This window comes from Lygodium microphyllum, chromosome 28, assembly GCF_053477565.2.
Source record: "Lygodium microphyllum isolate KBCC chromosome 28, Lygodium_microphyllum_v1.1.10, whole genome shotgun sequence".
Lineage (NCBI taxonomy): Eukaryota > Viridiplantae > Streptophyta > Polypodiopsida > Schizaeales > Lygodiaceae > Lygodium > Lygodium microphyllum.
This window is the reverse complement of record NC_141162.1, coordinates 20317566-20337497: the sequence shown is the minus strand read 5'-3', so window position 1 is coordinate 20337497 and position 19932 is coordinate 20317566. Positions and strand designations below refer to the sequence as shown.

Here is a 19932-nt window from a genome sequence, read left to right as displayed (position 1 = left end):
TATGATTTAGTGTATCGTGAGATTGTGGAAGTTTAGTAGGTAATTTGGATGGAAAGACATCAACGTATCCACATGGAATAGGATTTAAAAATTTACCTACATCTTCGTCAATATTAATGTTATTGTTGAAAGAATAAAAGAACGAGAATTACATTATTTGTTTGATGATGGAACATTTTCAATAAAATAGATATAGGTAACAACATTTGAAATCATGAAAACATCTTTTGATTTCCAAGGTTGATATAATAGGTGTTAGAAGTGGATGCGGCAATGGAAGCATAAACAAGTGTTGAAATAAATTATTGAACAAAAGACAAAAGAGAAGGAAAGAGAGAACCCTGTAAAGAAGAGAACTCAGAAGAATGCTCGAGAAATGGAATCCATATACCAAACTCAAGATTGTCATGTACAACAGATAGTCAGTGGTTGTGTGGGAGCTGGCATGGGCTTCTCTCTCCACCAAGGCATGCATTAGATCTGCAAGTGATGAATGATGGGTTGTGGAGGAGCAACTTGAATAAATAGGCCAAAAACAATGCAAATAATGCATCAGGTTTACCAATATTTAATGTTGGTCGGCTAGCAATAGATGCCCAAATAGGCATAATACACGCCACAATAAAATGCCTAAGATAGCTAGTAATAATAGACAAGGCCTAGACTCACTTATGAGCTGACAATACTGCTAACACTCTTATCGGATCATGGGTGATCTGATATAATACAATGATGCAATGATCCAGACAACATCGAACCACTAGAGGAGAACCATGGATACCCAAGCATTTGGTGATTAAGCCGCCATCAAAGTGCCTTGGAGAGAACATGATGTTGATGTTGATCGTACTAGCTTTTGAAAATAGAGAAGAACCATAGCATGTCTATGTGTTCATCAGTAATGTCTCTCAGTAGCATACAAGACCATTCTGTAAAAAATGCCATTCATCAGTAATGTCTCTCAGTAGCATACAAGACCATTCTGTAAAAAATGCCTCTCAACATATGTGACCATGGATTTCCTGCCTTTGGCCAGGCTGTCAAAGTGTCCTCTCACATGAGCACTAGAATAGGAGACGATCTTGCTCTCTATTAAGTAACCAGCTGATCATGAGCTTGAATGCCAATCCTAACTCCATGATTTGAACTTGCCAAACATTAGGCAATGCGTCATGGACGTTCCTCTAACCTATGTATGTGTAATACCTATATAGATGAGGCTTGGTTGCCCCATGTCACCACCCTCTCACACTTTTCTCTTTGGTACTAGAGAGTCATGAAGGATGACTACATCACTTATACTAGAAAGGAGTAGAGAAAATAGCTACCAAGCCCTTTTCCTAATCTGAAGAAGTGGATCCTTTCCGTGCCTTGGACTTCTCCTAGGTTGGAGGATCGATGTTTGAGTCTAAGGAAGAGGATAATAAGAGAAGATAAAGAAGTGAAGGTATGTGGAGAGAGAGAGAGAGAGAGAGAGAGAGAGAGAGAGAGAGAGAGAGAGAGAGAGAGAGAGAGAGAGAGAGAGAGAGAGAGAGAGAGAGAGAGAGAGAGAGAGAGAGAGAGATGAAATGATATATTAACGTCTACAAAAGGCCAAAATGACCTACGAGACCATGAGGTATAATCATGTGTATGATGGTACAACTATCTGGGCAAGCTATGTAGCACAAAGCAAAATAAGAAAGGAAACTAACTATGGCTGTGTGTAAAACATAGAGCTCTATCTAGTAACAATGAGCTCCAAATGGTACAATCTCATGTGGGTATGGAGGGCCTAGCTTTAGCCCGAGCAATAATCCCCTATATCTGCCTATGAAGGTGTCGTCGACGTATCTATCGAGGCCTAGGATGTTTGGATCAGCTAAGCTGAACGGCTTGATCAATCAATACTCCTTGTTTATGTATGGACTGTGGTTGTAATTGTATTGAAGTCTTTTGAGTCTCCTTTGCAAAGAAGTCTGTGAGTTGCCTCTGTGGAGGATATCAATGTCTTGGAGCAGCTGTACTCGTGAGGTGCATGTCAGAAGCCGTCTTATCTCAAGAAGAAAGAGGCCAAGGCATCGCTGATCGGTAAAATCCATGATTTTGGATAGTGGTCCAAATTTGTCTCTAAAGAGAGAGTGGAAACGACAGGGACCTCATAATACGCTGGGCAGCGGGGTAGATATAAAGCTCCTCTGCCTCTGGCTCTAATTGGCATATTTGGCATATGCGCTCCTCCGATGGGATGGATTTATATTTGCCAGTCTCAATCTCTAGCTGATGTGAGGAGGTGCGCAACTGGCCAATATTACATTTGATCCCATGGGAAAGGTGGGTGTCCATGTATCTTGGGCGAGCAATAAATCCATCATCTGTAGTTTGAAGGAAATGCTTGCAATAGAAAGCCATCTTTGTCCCTGGCGTTAACCATGTCCGCCTGATATCCAACTGGGTAAGATCCATTTTGATGATCTTACGAATCTCTAACCTGCTCAGATGAAGAGACAGTGCATTAAGGGAATATTGGAAGGGGGGTAGCTTGTCCATGCTAAATCCATGCAGCTCAAACCAGGTCGATATCTGTGCATACCAACATGAAGTATCACCCTCTCTGGCAAGCTGCCTAGAGGACTCAAGGGCCACAACCGTGCATACCTGTGTCTGGGTAAGTCCCATAGGCTATGTATGTATGTGACCGATCGGGTGAGGGCCTCTACCACAATCGGTGTAGCTGCTAGCTCGGCTGATGATCTCATGTGGCACTGAGGCCTTACATTTGATAATCTTGGATATCATGGATACTAGGGGTTTCTCCATCGATCTCCATTCGTCATAAGTGCGCCCTGACCTACTACGGTGGTCAGGACTGGGCTCCCATACTTTTACTTCGTAAAGTAGTGTGGATGTGACCAGTGTATCGAAGAGCCATAGCTTGGTGCGGGGTTCTTGGAATTGCACTTGTGAGCACATCCTCTCCAAACCACCTAGTGCGATGTATCCGCGAGTCAGTCTAGTGTTTGTTGCCTCTCGCATAGATAAGGTGGGCCTTGTGAATAAGACTCCCAAGTATGTATAGGAATCCACATATTCGATCTCCTCAGATCCATATGTGAATTTAGGTGATGATCTCCTGACCCACTGTGGTGTTAAATACCATCACCTTGGTTTTACCAAGGTTCACTAAAAGCCCACTGTCCAAAGTTTAGGAGTGTAATGCATCCAAGTGTCTCTGTAGACCCTCTGGAGAGTTAGCTATCAGTACAACGTCATCTGCATACAATAGGAGAGGTATCCAAGTGCCAGCTAGTGGAGCTCCTCTATCTCCTTCATGTGAAATGTAATCAGCAATCCCATCAATGTATATGCCAAATAATGTCGGAGAGAGGGGCATCCCTGCTTCACTCCAGTGGTTGAGTAAATGGGTGTCGAAAGGCCCTTAGGTGTCCAGACTCTACCCACAATTCTCTCATACAGTGCCAAACTACCCAAACTGAGCTCTTTCGATACTTCCATGGCATGCAATCTATGTATTAGCGTGTCTCACGGTACTGTGTCACAAGCTTTTGCGGAAGTCCACAAAGTAGAAGTAGGTCCATCGGCCATAGACCCTTCCCTCCTCAATGATCGCTTTGAGTGTGAGGATGTGATCCAATGTGGAGAAGCCTCTCCTAAAGCCAACTTGTCCTTGTGCTCTCAGACCCCACATCTCTGCCCACTTGCTTAACTCATGCTCAAGGATGGAAGCATATAGCTTAGCCAATGTATGCCCAACCATGATAGTCCCCTTTTGGGTAGAGTAGGGTCCCCTGACTTGAGGATAGGCACAATAGTGTTCGTGCTCCAGCTTTCTGGTAAGTCTTCACACATGGCTCTGTTTAACATGTAAGCTAGGAATTATGCCACCAAATCTTTGGCATGGATCAAGTGCTCGGCTACTAGTCCATCATGATCTTGTGTCTTTCCTTTGCTAAGTTTATCAATGGCCTCTTGGACCCTACTTTCTGTAAAGAAAGTGGTGGTCTTTGGACAAGGCTCTGTGAGAGTGCGCAACGGAAGAACACGAACACAGAGGAGGAGAGAGAGAAAGCAGGGAATGAAGGAAGAAAATCTGCACTGACTGTAATGAATGCTGTATACAAAACTGTGGACTGATCAGTCCCTGCACGCAGCTCGAGGCGTCAGTGAGGGCACCAGATCAGGCTGATGATGATGGCAGCACCGAAGACGGAGGAAGATGACGGAGTCGGAGTGTGCACCTGCCAAAGAAGGAGGGAAGATGATAATACAACTGACTGGCAAGTGGAAAATGGCTATAAATAGCCAAAAAACCCAAAAACTGGCCGACCTGAAATTTGAGGCCATAAATATGTCCAACCAGCATTTAATGCTGATCCGACCAGCATTTAATGTTGGTAAAAATGCCAGGAATGCTCAGAAAAATCCCGGAAAGGGTGGACAATGTCTGGCAGGTAAGGCAAGCTGAAGAATGCAGAAACTGCCTCGGGAAATGCACATAAAATCCCGACTGGAGGAGAAAATGCACTGAAATCCAATAAACTGAGTGCTCTAGAATGAGCTACCTCCTCCGTCAAAACAAGTGATAAACAAATCAGAGCTCCTAAAGTCCTCGTCTGACTCAGACTGAGGCTCACAGGCAGGAGATGACAAGGCATGACAAACATGACTGCTAACAGGCTCAAGTGGGTCAGGAAGAGGTGGCTGACCCTCCACAGTATAGAGACTAGCTACATACTCTTCCCATACAGCGGTGAATGTAATAGGTGTGGTTGGGCAATGCTCTCTGAAAAGCCTCCAAGCCTCTCTAGAGTCATGGCTCAAGAATAACTGATATAGGTCTCGCTCCAGCTAGGCCAAGAAAGTTCTCTTCTTCCACTGTGTGAGGCGTCTAAAGAGTATCTGTGCCTGTTTGTGGGTAGTGGACCCCAGTGCTCTCTCTCTCTATTGCCGTGCTTTGGTCTCATGGCACTCATCATCATACCAGCTGTTCCGAGGTGTTCCCCTGGTGGAGGCTCTCTGTGTGGGTCGTGAGTGTGGGAAGGCTACACCTATAGCGATGTGTAGGGCCTCACTGAATTGCTGAGTCAGCTCTTGTAATGGAATGTCAGGTTTTGCATCATGTAACAATCTAAGGACCTCCGCCTCATAGGTATCCTCTGTCTCTCTAGAAAAGAGGTATCTTGGGTGTTGGTGAGCTGCATGATGGGTTTGCGTGTTAGTGAATTGGAGGTCGACGGTGAATGATAGGTAGACATGATCCACTGCAACTTTGAGAAGGGGATACTGAGAGGTCCTGGATGTGAGATATCAGCGTCGTTGGGGCAAGAACATAGTCTACTGTGCTGGCACCGTGTCGATGAGATAACATGTGAAGGCGGCAGATAGGGGGTATCTAACCAGGCCATTGAGAATGGCCAACCTGTGTGCTATACCCATCTCCACAAGGTATCTCCCATATTCGGTGAATCCCCCCATATCTTGAGATGTCCTCTCTAGCTGTAGCTCTGACACATCCTGCTCCTATAGCATCTCCTTAGATGCATTAAAGAAAGACACTTGATGGGAGGCTGCCTTGGCATTAAAGTCTCCTAGTAAGATAACCTCTTCCTCCTTCGAGAACTCCCAAATATCCTCATACAAAGCCACATATGGTGATTGCCCCTTGGGTGGGGCGTATCGGGACGTCATAGGGTGGAAATAACATATGGCAACATACAAAGTGTGTTCCTCACCACGCACTCTCACCCACATGTATCTGGCCTCCTCATCTCTGCGGACTATCTGGATCATCTGCTGTAGCTCCTCCCTGATTAACACTGCCACTCCTCTCGACCCGCGATTACTGTGGTCTATGCGTGTCTCCTTCCTACAAGCTGACTCCCACCTATAGCTTGTCACCCGAGGAAGTGTAGTATGTGGCCCTTGATGTGTCTCTGAGTAGAACACTATATCTCTCCCTTTGAATGTCTCCTCAAAAGCTCCCACATCCAATCAGATGGCTCCATTACAGTTCCAAACTGCCATTGCAAGGTTGGTCCTATAGGTCTCACGTTGTCATTTGTGGCGCCTCTCCATGACTACCACTCCCCCTCCTCTGTAGAAGGCGAGTTTATATATATATATATATATATATATATATATATATATATATAGAGAGAGAGAGAGAGAGAGAGAGAGAGAGAGAGAGAGAGAGAGAGAGAGAGTACAACCAACCAAACAGCAAAGACTGCACAACAATAGAGTTCACACATAGTATTCATAAGTTGATCACACGAAATCGACTACAAAAAAGGAAAATAGCCAACAAACACTGTTAGAAGCTAACGAATGTTGTCATTTAGTCTATAGAAGCGTTAAACACAGTAAATGTAGTTGTTGGATATCAGAACACATGTTAATAATCAATAAAATAATACAAAAAATCAAACCGCAGCTTGTTGGACCAAAACGTAGCCTACATAGAGCTTGATACAAGGCGATGGATAGTAGACAATAGTCACTTGGTTGCAGATAGTGTGCAATTTGCGAGAAAAGGCAATGATCAACAGGGGCAAACATGTAATCAACAAAATAACAGTAGCAAGAGTAGAGATCCTAAAATTTCATATCATGCCAAAAGTGGATGTAGCAATGGAAGCATGACAAAGTGTTGAAATAAACTATTGAACACAAGACAAAATAGAAAGAAAGAGAGAACATTGCAAAGAAGAGAACTCAAAAGAATGCTCAGGAAATGAAATCCATATACCAAATACGAGACATGTATAACAATGAGTCATTGGTTGTGTGAGAATTGGCACTGGCTTCTCTATCCACCAAGCTATGCAATGGATTTGCAAGTGATGAATGATGGGATGTGGAGATGGAGCTTGAATAAATAGGCAAAAGAGAATGCAAATAATGCACTAAGTTGGTCATCATTTAATGGTGGTTGGCTAGTAATAAATGCCCAAATATGCATTATACATGCCACAATAAAGTACCTAAAATAGCTAGTAATACTAGGCATGGCCCATACTCATGAACTAACAATATTGCTGACAATAGGTACATTGGACTTTGTGCATCTAGAGTGTGGACAACCCTTGGTCATGTGAAAGCGACCATCAAGCTCAAGAGAAAGTGCACAAGTTTTTAAATCAATATACAAAGAAGAAGATATATTGAAAAGCCATGGCATGCCAAGGATGACATCGACGTTGTTTAAGCTTATTTATCAAAAGCCCAAAGACTTATAGTTTTGTTGAATGAAAAGATTCAATCTCGACACCACCTAATCCCAATGATCCTCAATTCAAGCTGTGATATTGCAAGGAGAGTAATTTATTTGATGTCAATAGGTGTAATGATGTTTGTGGTTGTAGGCTTGGAGGACAAACATGATAATACCCTATTGCATTCCCAATCTACATGAATAGCAAAAAGGATGATGGTGAGTTGTATTGTTAATGCATGGGACTAGCAAGGCATTCACTAGTTTGCAAGCAGTGCAAAGCTCAACATTGAATATTTAAATTCAACTATGTGGTTCATAGTTTCGTTAAGCATTATGTTTGTGAGAGATATAAAGCTCGACATGGAATATTTGAATTCAACTATGTGGCACGTAGTTTTGTTGAGCCTTGAAGTGATGGCTTGAGAGGCTTAGTAAATGAGAAGAGGAGCATGTGGTACAATTAAGGTTAGTTGTGTTGTCTATGTATAGTATGTGTAGATATTGTATGGATTTGCAAAATGTCTTTATACGTAGTGATGATGTAGAATTTGTAAGTGTTTGAAAACTTCTTGAAATGTGCTGCACTACAGAGATTGTATGGGTTGGAAAATGTTCTAATATTTAGTGGTGATGTAAGTTTTTTGAGACTTATTTGGTTTTGCGATCTCAATGAGGATTGCATTGTCGCGTGTTTTATGCTAGCCCAAACTTAGGATAGTGGAGACATCATTTGCATTTGAAGACCTCTTGAAAAACCTTGGTCTATGGATATTTCTAAACTAATTAAGATTAGACTTACCTTAGTTATAAATCCCACATACCAAACTCTCATTTGAAGAATTGACATCCCATACAATGAGCTCACACCATCTTGGTGCATGGATGGAACTGTCTAGGGTGTGGAGTCCATAAGTGGATCTTATGAGAGATGTAGCTCCATGAGCCCTTAGTCCTATTTACAAGACTTCTTAATGTTTATGCGGGCAAATATTTGTTTATACTATAAGACCCTTAGTCCTATTTACAAGACTTCTTAATGTTTATGCGGGCAAATATTTGTTTATACTATAAGACCCTTAAGCATTCTAACTTTCAAGACATGTTCATGCATAGTGACCAAATGGTTAGTGCTCAATGATCAATGCCATAAGTGACTGTCCAAGAGGTCCAAGGTATACCACTTTTCCCTTATGAATGATTGTTGTCACTAGGAGTATTCTTAGGGCAGAAGTGTATCGAATTTTGTGTAGTGTTTTCCTTTGGGCCATTCTTCCACTTTGACGTACTATTTTGGATAAGGATCTGAATGAAATTGCTTAGTCCTTTTGGTTAAGAACCAATATAGGTTTGATTGCATTGTTGCAAATTTGTATCCTCCACAAGTGTGAGATTTTTTGAATCAAGATAATCACTTAAAACTTTCCTTAAGTGTTCATCAAACGATCTACATAGGGCATTGGTTGGATGTTGACATTTAGAGATCCGTCCAAGTTGCAACATACCTAACTATTCTTCCTAGTAATTTGAACTAACCGTGAATATTTAGAAGATAGCTAATATATGTTGGAGTGCTAATCTCAACTTTTTTGTGCTAAGTTTGATGTTAGATGATATCATATAGAGAGATTACAAGTACTTTGTGCACAAAAGAATTTAGATGTGGATTGTTTCATAGACACTATAGTTCTTTCCACAAATATGGAAGAAACAATCAATTTAGCATCTTTTGGAATGTGATGCAAGTAAAGATAAATCCAAGTGGTGAGGTAGGATGAGAGGATAGACAGATCTCAACCAATTCTATTTACCATTAGGTTGCATGCATTGTGTTGATTAAGTCTTACCACATGATAGGGTACTTTAAATTGTTGCTAAATTCCCTCTTCTCCATCCTAAATATAAAGTCAATGCATAAACATATGTAAGGCTACTTGTAATGTATATGTTAATGTCTAATCTTTGAAAACACCCTCTTACACTCACGATTGATAAAAACTAAGAGTTGATTCTCCCCAAGTGTGTTGGCTCTTAGTATTGAACCTTTTTTTTTTTGTTTTTTAGAGACTTGAAGTAGATTGTTAAAATTTAAGAGTTAATATTCCCTCAAGTGTGTTGGCTCTTAATATTGAAATCTTTTCTATTTTTAGGAGACTTGAACTAGTTTTTTCTTGTGGGAATTTTGATATAGCAACCAATAGGTATTATTCAATCACTTATTCCTTCAAGTCATGACACTAATGAACATAACTCAAATAGGAAGAGTCATAAAAAGAGGCGGAGCAAGAAGAATTAGATTTTGATCTCAAGACACTAGGCTTTGGATAATCGTAGTGACGGGTTAGGCACAGAGATTTAGACAGACAGTCGTTATGCGTAGTGAGAGACATAGAGAGTGAGAGAGAGTGCACGTTTAAGGTACATTGAGGAGAGAGTACCTTTAGGTTTTTAGATAGATATATATATGTAAGTATAAGTGCTAAGGGTGTGTTCACATTCGAGCACATTTAAAAGGCACGAGGCCTTTATTTTCAACAACCTCCCACCTAAAGGCAATGTGCCTTAAGAGGATAAAAGAATCAGCTAAGTCTAGGTATGTACAAAGCTGAAATACATATATCTATCCAAGTCCCATTATCTGTCGGTAATGAGCAAACCACTCTGTTTGGAAGACCCTTCGTGAGAAGGTCTACAAGGTTATATGTATGCACTTTGACAAGCTCAATGCTCTTGCCGTTAAGTATATCTCTAATGAAGTTATACTTCACATGTATGTGCTTTGTCTTTGCATGAAAGACATGATTCTATGCTAGCATGATAGCACTCTGACTATCACAATGGAGAACAAGTAACTCTGAGATGCCAAGCTCTCCCATTAGACGTGAAAGACAAAGCCTTCTTCCATGCCTCAGTGACAGCCACATACTCTGCCTCTGTAGTAGACAATGCAACATACTTTTGTAGCTTGGAGATCCAAGAGACACCTCCTCATGTGAAAGTAAACACATACCGAAGTGGACTTTCTGCAGTCCGCGTGACCAGCATAGTCTGCATTCGTAAAGCCAACAACAGATGCCTTCTACTTTCCAAAGCAGATGCACAACTCCTTTGTACCTTTGAGGTATCTTATAATACCTTTCATTGCATTCCAATGCTTCTTGCCACGGGTTGCCATGTTTTTGCTAACCACTTCCACTTCAAAGGCAATGTCAGGACGTGTAGCAACCATAACATACATCAAAGTGCCAACAGCTGAAGCATATGGTATCTTGGCCATTTCAGCCTTCTCATTAATAGATGTAGGAATGTCCTTTGCACTAAGTTTCACATATGGAGGCAATGGAACCTGAATTGTTTTTTCCCCCTCTATATTGAAACGTTGCAAAACTTTGGAGATATACTCCTGCTGAGATAGATAGAGTAAGCCTTTCGATCTATCTCTGAGTATTCGCATGTCAAGAATGTGATTTGCATCACCAAGATTCTTCATGTCAAAGATGCCATGAAGACTTTGCTTCAATGAATCCAAGGCATGAGTATCCCTACCAACAATCAGCATGTCATCAACATACAAAACCAAGATAATTAGGTTGCCATCTGTTGCCTTTTAGGTGTAGAAGCAGTGATCTACTTGATTTCTATAAAAGCCTTGGGACTGCATGAATATATCAAACTTATGATACCATTCTCTTGGTGATTGTTTCAGCCCATACAAACTCCTTTTGAGTTTACTCATCATTTTTTCTTTCCCTTGTTCAACAAACCCTTCAGGTTGTTGCATATATATGTCTTTATGTAAATCACCATGTAAAAATGTAATCTTTACATCCATATGTATGAGCTCCATATCTTCAACTACAACCAAGCCTAAAATGGTTCTCAATGTAGTCATCTTGACTACTGGAGAGAAAATCTCATCAAAGTCAATTCCATGCTTCTACTTGTACCCCTTTGCAACCATTCTTACTTTGTACTTTGGTGAGGAACTAGAAGTGACCATCTTGTAAACCCATTTGCATGGAAGGGTTTTCTGCCCTTTAGGCAACTGCATCAAGTCCCAAGTGCCATTTTTTTCAAGAGATTTCATCTCTGACAACATGGCTTTATATCATTTCTTGCTGTCGTATCTGTCCATTGCTTCCTTGAAGCAAGACATTTCACAACAGTAGTCTGCCAACATGACATAATCGGCTATATTGTTTGCACCAGGAACAAATCTGTCAGGTTGTCTAGTAGCCCTAGACGATCTCCTAACCCAATGGTCATTGTTTGCTGGCTGTTTCTGCAAATTTTTATTTTTAGCATGCTGTGATGGCATTTCAGTCTACGAATCAGCATTAATAGCTTGCTGTCGTGGTTGTTCTTGCACATGCAATGGCTCATTTTCATGAGCAATAGTTGGTTGATCATTTCTTGCATTTACAGGTTCATTTACAACATGTATTTGCTGTTGTACAACGGGCACATTATGCTGTCCAAAAGATATTTCTTCTCGAAATACAACCCTACGGACCTCCTCAGTCTTTTCGGGTTGTTTGTGCATGTGATCTTCTCGAAAGATAACGTCATTATTATGTACTATTTTCATTTTCTTGGGATCCCACAATTTATACCCCATTTCACCCTCGTCACCATATCTTAGGAAAATGCATTTACAAGACTTTGGCTCAAGTTTGTTGCGTTTTTCTTTACGAATGTGCATCAAAGCCTTGAAGTTAAACACTTTCAGATGAGCATATGGAGGTGGCTTGCCCGACCATGCTTCTTCGGGAACTCTTCCTCCAAAGACATGTTTGGTAACCGATTAATTAAGTGAACGTCTGTCATAATAGCCTCTGCCCAAAAACCATGGGGTAATGCAACATGAGACAGCATCGCACGAACCTTATCTTGTATGGTCCGATTCATACACTCTGCAACTCCATTTTGGGGTGGATTATGAGGAGCAGTGAGCTCTCTCTTTATCCCTTTTCTGTCACAAAATGCTTGAAAGGCCTTGGACACATATTCTCCACCATTGTCAGAGCGAAGACACTTAAGTGTCTTATGTGTCTGATTTTCAGCCAATGCCAAGAATTTTTTAAACTTGTCAAACACATTCTTGCTACGAAGAGGGTAAACCCATACCTTGTGTGTAGCATCATCGACAAAGGTGATAAAATATTTCTTTCCCTCTAAAGATAAACCTGGCATTTGACATACATTTGAATGTACTAACTCTAGAGGAGAAGATTTCAAAGAAAGAGACTTTTTGTGAGACATTTGTGCATATTTGCCATAAATACAATGATCACAGTGCTCAAAATCAGCATAACGAAGACAAGGTAAGTAACCCAAATGAGAAAGTACTTTCATTCCAGTTTGACTCATGTATCCCAACTAGCCATGCTACAAAGAAACGCTTGGTTGCTCGGTCATGGTAACAACATGGTCACACACACTAGATACATGAAGTGGATACAAAGTATCACTATTGCAACCTCTGGCAATAACCCTAGATCCCTTATAGATCTTTCATTTTCCATCACCAAAGGTGGTATGAAAACAATCATCATCTAGTTGCTCTATGCTAATCAAGCTTTTCTTGAGTTGAGGTACATGTTGTATATGCTGAAGTGTAAAGACAAAGCCATGCTAAAATTGTAACTATATACTGCCAATACGTGCAATCTCACATGCATAGTTGTCCCCAAGATGGACAACACCATGTCGACTCCTTGTATAGGCAGAGAACCACTCAGAATGAGGGGTGACATGAAAGGAATCACCTGAATCGAGAATCCAGGTATGCATGTCATCATCTATATCTACAAGTAAAGCATGTGTACCAAAGTGTGAAGAGACAAAGAGTATGTCACTCCCACTGTCATTGTCATGAGTTACTACATTCACCTCTTCAATTTTTACACTGCTCTTCTTAGGCTGACTGTTCTTATTCTCTTCCTTGCTATCATGTGTCTTCTTGCATTTTCCTTTCTCTTTCTTCCATTTGTAGCAATCACGTTTAAAGTGATCCTTCTTGCCACAATGATGATATTCAACATCTTTGCCACGTGATTTACTGCGTCCCTTGGCATCATATTTGCCCTTTTGCTGTGATCTGCCCCTAGTATGCAAAGCACTAGAAGACTTACTGGATGCATTGTTTTGCCGATTCATCTCTTCCATAAGTAGAGCACTCTCTACATCTACATACAAAAGGATTACATTAGAATTGCTCATAGCAGTCCTAAATGTATCCCAACTCTATGGTAGAGTGCAAAGCAAGAAAGTAGCCTTAAATTTCTAATCAATCATGAACTTCAAGGCAGCCAGCTGGCTGAAAATGGAGTTGAACTCACTCAAGTGAGTAGACATTCATGTACCCTCTTTCATATGCAAATCCATAAGCTTTTTCAGCCAATACACTTTGCTTGCAGCACCTTTTTTGTGCATACAATTCTTCCAATCTAGTCCATTTAGCATATGTAGAATCCAAACCTTCAATGTTGAACATCAAAGCATCAGAAATCGATAGCTCTATGTTTGAGCGAGCAAGCTCATTTAACTCATCCCAATCGTCTTGTTCCATGTTCGTGGACTTTGCCTCTTTGGTTTTGATCGGCTTTGCTTGCTTCTTTTGCAACACGATATTGTAGCACTGCTTTTGCCGCCAAACTACAAAGTTTTGTGCACCTTCAAGCTTCTTTATGTGCATCAGATTACTGCTATCATTGCTGCCAGCCATGATTTTTAGCCCAAATTTGACAAAAAAACCAGCAATTGCAGACCCGAACAATCACCCAAATGACCAAGGTACAAACAAGTACCAATCAGCAATAAATGACCACACAGAAGCATAGATTTTAAATGTGTAATTAAATTTTCAGAAGCACCAAACCATGTGCTATAGCATTATCCAATTGATTACAACTGTTCCAAGGGCATATGCATCACATTACATGAGAAATCCCAAAATTTTAGCTGTAATTTTTGTTGTACATGTACCCATGGGCATGAAATTTGACGTGAACAATCAAAAGCCCCAAAATTTTTGTGTTCAAAGTAACAATGGCACATCTGCATTTTCTGTGTCAGGTCCAATGTGCATCAATGTCCAGAAATTGGGTAAATTTCAGCCCAATTTGTGCATGTACATGAAAAGCCCCAAATGTTGGGGACAAAATGTCACAAAATTCTTGCAATTTTGAGACAAATGACATCACAATTCCCAAATCCAAGAAAACGCCCCAAAATTTTGGGCCAAGTTTGCACTGATTTGGCCTTTTGTGCTTGGCGCGCGAAACCTCGTCACAAGAATGGGGTAGATTTTTATTTTTTTTTCTATTTTTATTAAAAAAATGATTTAATAAAACGTGACGGGGTCCTTTGACCCCATGTAGGTTGCCAGTGTTGCCTATTCATGACCTGTCACACCCCGTCCAACGGTCGGTTGACTTGAGTCCTGTTGCCCACGATGCATGCAGCCCAACCTGCAACTCCAACTCTGTTGTTGACTCCTGCAAGAGTGATGGAGTGTTGAGCACCTGGGCTTTGATACTAGTTTGTAGTGATGGGATATGCACGGAGATGTAGACAGATAGTTGTTAGGTGCAGTGAGACAGAGAGAGAGAGAGAGAGAGAGAGAGAGAGAGAGAGAGAGAGAGAGAGAGAGAGAGAGAGAGAGAGAGAGAGAGAGTGAGCACGTTTTTAGGTACAATGACGAGAAAATACCTTTAGGTTTTTAGATAGATATATATGTGTAAGAAGTGCTAAGGGTGTGTTCACACTTGAGCACATTTAAAAGGCACGAGGCCTTTATTCCCAACAATAACAAGGAGAACGAGTAAATAATAATGTGGTTCTATTGTTGAGGTAAATGCTTTGCAAAGTTGTACGAATTTGGTATGCTTTCCTTAAAATAAAAATGTTATGTAGAGATGGAGTCATAGAGATCTATTATGATAGAATCTGGAGATGTTCGAGGTGCAAGTGCTAAGAGCACTTTGGATATGAAACAAATGTATTTAAAGTTGATGGGATGTAAGGGCAAAATCACCACTTTTCATATGTGCCCTTGCTAAGTTGTGTATGGTTGGAGAGATTGCATTTTGCTCCCCTTTTCTAGATTTTGTGCTCCCTTTGGCATTCGAGCCATTCTTTTATTTTCTTGGCCTTGTGGTTGTAAATCGAAAAATTTGGAAGGTTGAGCTTCTTATGAGGCCAATGTGCATGACAAATTTTGTAGCATGAAAATGTAGATAATTCATTTATGTTTAGCTTGACCATGATTCTTACAAGGTTCAACAAATTTAACTTGGATTATGTTCCATTTATAGATATACAAAAGCACCATTTTGGGATACAGGTTTAGTGTACATTGTCACTTCAGAGGGCATGATGGGTGATTGAAGGAGGAGCTTCCAAGAATCAAACCAATCTTATGAGATGGTTTCTATTGATAATGGACACACAAAAGAATCCTTCAAGTGTTTTAGTATTCCAATCTTTTGTGAACAAGTGGGTCCTTCTTTTATTCAATTTCCTTTTGTAAACGATCAGAACTTTCTATTGCTTCCAAATTCTAATTGGCTTATAAGTGAAAGGTAACATTTTAACTTGTTCCAAGCTTTTGAAAACAAAGCATCTGAGGTCTTGTTCTAAATTGCCTTTTGAAACAAAGCATTTGAGGTCTTGTTCTAAGCTCCATATGTATATTTTAAAAATTTAGTATGTTTCATTTCAAATGTTTACAACTAATGAAGGTTTTGGCCTTCAATATAGGATGCTTTGTGACATTGGGATTTCTATATGATAAGAAAAATAATATGAATTTCTTTGTCGAGTTAGGAATAATGTTTAATGGATCAAAGCATGTGAGTGGCATACATGGAGAGGACGTATTCAAAGCCTTCAACTTGATGTATAGAGGTAGAAGTTGGTTTGATGCTGTGCAAGTTTCTATTGTTCACCAAAATGAAAGATTGTAAAATAGGAAAATGTAACATGTTGAATGACAATGTAAAGTGAGCAACAACTACAAAGCTTTTTGCATGTAATATGGAAGATTATTGCAGTTCATTTCAATTCAAGTGTTTGGATCGTCTTCTTAAGGATTTGCTGTGATTGAGAGAAGAACAATGTGGTTTGATAAGAAAATGACATAACACCTCATTGGATAGACTCTTGCGACCATGTGAAAAAAGCCCTTCGAATTTTGCGTAAAGCTATAAATATAAACTCTCAAATGCTAAATAAGATTACACAAATCAACTTGATGTGAATTCGAAAGTTGAGAACTTAGATGCAAGAAAGCATATAGGTATTATAACCAAGGTATGTTAGATTAGACAAGCTTGGTCATTAGGAATCTATAACTATTTGCAATGACTCCATCCATATGGTGTTGTCTCATCAATCTGGTGATCAGAGATCATGTGGAAAGACATTATTTTTCTTTTCAAGAGATTTTTTTTCATAGAAGCATAGTCTTTTAGATTACTTGGTTTAAAACACTTGTGAGAAATCACATTAAAATGCATATTTCTACATCAATCTCAAGTTAACCCACTTACAATCTAATATTTCCATGAAATCTAACCATGAGATTCATTAAGGATCACAACATTTCAATGTGAATTTCAAAGGAAAATTGTAAAAATCAAATGTCATTTTAGTTGTTTAACTTTATATATGCTTGATGATTAAACCATCTATGCATTTTTAAGTTGAATAAGTTTTAAAGTTTAATAAAGAATCGAATAATATTAAAGAGACGTAGATTATTGGGATTTGTTTCAGTTTATATGTGTGGGTATCTTTGAAAATAGACGAGGGGAGACGTGAAGAAACCAAGAGCATGTATACAAAAATAATGGAGACTTGAGTACACAAAGTAATAGGGCTAAAGTCTTATTTTTATTTTTTTTCTACAAAATAGAGTGAAGTCTATAACATGATTAAAGACTAATATGAACATGCCATAATATATGTACACATAGTCATTGAGTTGAATTTGTTAAGAAAAGGAGAGGGCACAATGAATGTGTCATAACTAAGGGTGGACTATGTGGATGGAGTGTAGTTGTAGAATCATTAGCGTATCGTCATGTTGGTCAACTTAATATGCTAGTGAGTATATCCTATCACATTACGAATGTATGTAGTGGATGTCAACTCTTGTGGAGTTTCACATCTCAACACATACTCAAACTTAATATGAGATTGTGAACTCTAAGCATAGTTGGCTTGAATAAAAAATATATATAGGAGTACAACAACATATTGCGCTCAAGTATGTAGGTTTTTGAAGCATTGAAGCTTTTTAGCTCTTAAGTCCTTTTTTGGTGAAAATGTTAGTAGCTTGATTCTTTGTATTGACATAAATCAAGTTAATACTGCTTGTGAGAATTTGCTTTTGAATGAAATTGCAATGGACCTTTATGTGTTTGGTTTGTGCATGATACATCGGATTCATAACGAAATAAATACTACTAAAATTTGTTGAAATATTTGTAATCACACCTACTTTAGTCCCTTTGTGAGGAGCAGTGAGGGTTTATGATTAGAATCCCATATGTACAATAGGAGAAAGTACCAACACTCAAATTTTATAAAGCATTGTACTTGCACTCTTTTTCTAATGTAATGATAGTATTCTTTTCTTTCCAGTAAAGTGTCATGTTACTATCAACACACAAGATTGTGTTTATGAGTCCAAGTCTCAATCTTAGAATATAATTCACTTGTGTAACAATTTGTCCTTGTCAAGGTCAATGTCTTCATGAGTTTCCTTTTTCTCTTTCAACCTTCATTGCTTCCACATTTGCCATGCTTTAGATCTCGCATATTTTAACATGGTATTAGAGCTCAACTGAGCATGGCTTAACTACTTTTAGTAGATCTTCACCTTTGGTCCATCACTTAGCTGAGTCCTAGTCTATAAACTCACTTTCCATCTCCACCTTTAAGCTTGCCTTCATGGTTGCTATAGCCAGTAGCACCCTGTCAGATTGAAGCTTTCGTATCTCACCCCACAGGCCAAATCTTATCGAGCTTTCTTCTGGAGAAGTGTTTCCCTTGCTATTGATGCTTCTTTGTATCATCTCAGAACTTAACATTGTCTCATCCACCACTCAGCATTGTCAATTTTCTTAGGTTCTGTTTTGTGGCCTCCATAGCCAAATAGGACTTACTACACTTGGAGCTTTCATATTGTATCATAGAGCTTATATCTTTGGAAGCTTCCTTTTAGATAGTTGTGCCTTTGCTCAGGGAGAAGATTCCTATCACGTGACATCTTGACATTGGCCACTCTAGAGCCCAGCATTGACGAAATTCGTGGTCGCTATCCAGAATGCACCTAGTGTTCTTGGTGCTGCTGTTGCCGTCAATACAGGTTGTGATGTTGAGTTGATGACCACCATAAGGCATTGATAGGCCATCATTCAAGCTTTATTTTTGATAAAAAAAGTTTTGAAAATGATCTAATGTAGCTTCCACAATCAGCAAAAAACTAGGGATGTGTTGAAACCCTAATTTAGGAAGCCATAACCAAACTTCACTGAAGCTAAAAAATCTCATCATTTTTTCTCTTTTTCCACTAGAGCAACCCATTGCCACTCCGATCTACTGTGCCAGCATCAAATCAAGATGGAAAAGATTTGGATTTGAAAGAACTTGAAGGATTTTGCAGATTTGGAAGACTCAAGGAAGAAACATAGTACTCTTTTCTTTCCAGTAAAGTGTCATGTCACTATCAATACACAAGATTGTGTTTAGGAGTCCAATTCTTAATCTTGGAACTTAATTCACTTGTATAACAATTTGTCCTTGTCAGGATCAATGTCTTCATGAGTTTCCTTTTTCTCTTTCAATCTTCATAGCTTTTGCATCTTCCATGCTGATTCCGCGTATTTTAACAAAATTATCATTGTAGATGATAAACTTTGTGTCTACTTGCATCCCTAAATCATCAAGTAGCTTTCGTAGCCAAGCTATCTCACATTTTGCAATTGTAGTATCTTTATACTTTGCCTTTGTATTAGACAAGGCAACCATGAGTTATTTCTTGTTACTCCAAGTAATAACATTACTATCAAAGGAAACAATAAAACTACTAGTAAAGATTCTATTTGAAATACTACCAACCCAATCTACATTTGTGTAACCATGCAAGTCTAATGGTATGCCCATACCATAGAATAAGACATAATTTAATGTGGACTTGACATAGCGCAATGCGTGTCACACTACATCCAAATGTGGCTTCTATGGAAGCTACATAAACGGACTATTTAAACCAATTGTGTAGTTTAGGTCTAAGTTAGTGATTGTTTAATAAATAAGACTATTCACAATCTTTGGATATATAGTGACATCCTCAATATAGTCATCCTCATGTTTACTAAGCTGAGTATTAATATCCAAAGGTATAGAAATAGGCTGGCAATCAACCATAAAATACTTAATCAATATATCCAACATATACTGTCTTTGCGACAACCACGTATCCTTAGGAGTCTTGATTATCTCTATGTCGAGAAAATAGCATAGCTCTCCCAAATCCTTTATCTTAAATTGAGTCTTGAGAAGACTCTTCACATGGTCAATCATTGTCTCACTATCACCCACAATGAACAAATCATCCACATATGAAAATGAACATAATACTTATACCACTCTCACATACATACAGTGTGTGATTAGCTTGTGCTATGCGAAATCCAATGTTGACAAGA

General features: G+C 39.3%; 1 protein-coding gene across 5 annotated transcripts in view; it reads left to right on the top strand.

Annotated features, from left to right (window-relative positions):
• LOC148011223 (uncharacterized) overlaps positions 1-16264 on the top strand; it is a 34842-nt gene extending 18578 nt beyond the window's left edge. Inside the window, exon 2 of one of the 5 annotated variants that reach the window (XM_087670878.1) lies at positions 15977-16264. The gene's annotated coding sequence lies outside the window, so the exon portion shown is untranslated. Of the gene's footprint in view, positions 1-7047; positions 7071-15531; positions 15869-15976 lie in introns of those variants that run through there. The other 4 variants (XM_087670877.1, XM_087670879.1, XM_087670876.1 and 1 more) reach the window with 4 other exon arrangements.
• Positions 16265-19932: the final 3668 nt, after the last annotated feature.